Genomic DNA, 428 nt, shown 5'->3' on the forward strand with positions numbered 1-428 from the left:
CGCAAAGATTGACTGAGCCAGCAATATACAAAAAAGAAAAAAAAAATCAAAGAAGGTGAAGCATGCAAATAACTTGACTCAAAACATTTCCAAATATACGACGAAAGCGCTAATGTAACTCGACAAGAGTACACATTATCAGCATTCCTCAATCAGACTTAATTTTCTTTATTCTCTGAGTGAAATATATAAGGGTTGGCAGTTTGGTAAAAAAAGACAAAAGAGGATTGAGTAGGAATGATCATAATAAAAACAAGGTCCGATGCCTATATAACATGTATAAAACAGAATCTAAACCTCTAAACAATAACATTACGTATTATTAAACTCGGATACGTAATGAGGGACGTTATTATTATTTTCAGAATGTAAAACACAATATGTTTAATAAAAATCATAACAACGACAAAGAAGAAAATGTAAAAGCG

The sequence above is a fragment of the Penaeus monodon genome, chromosome 24, assembly GCF_015228065.2.
Source record: "Penaeus monodon isolate SGIC_2016 chromosome 24, NSTDA_Pmon_1, whole genome shotgun sequence".
Taxonomy (NCBI): Eukaryota; Metazoa; Arthropoda; class Malacostraca; order Decapoda; family Penaeidae; genus Penaeus; species Penaeus monodon.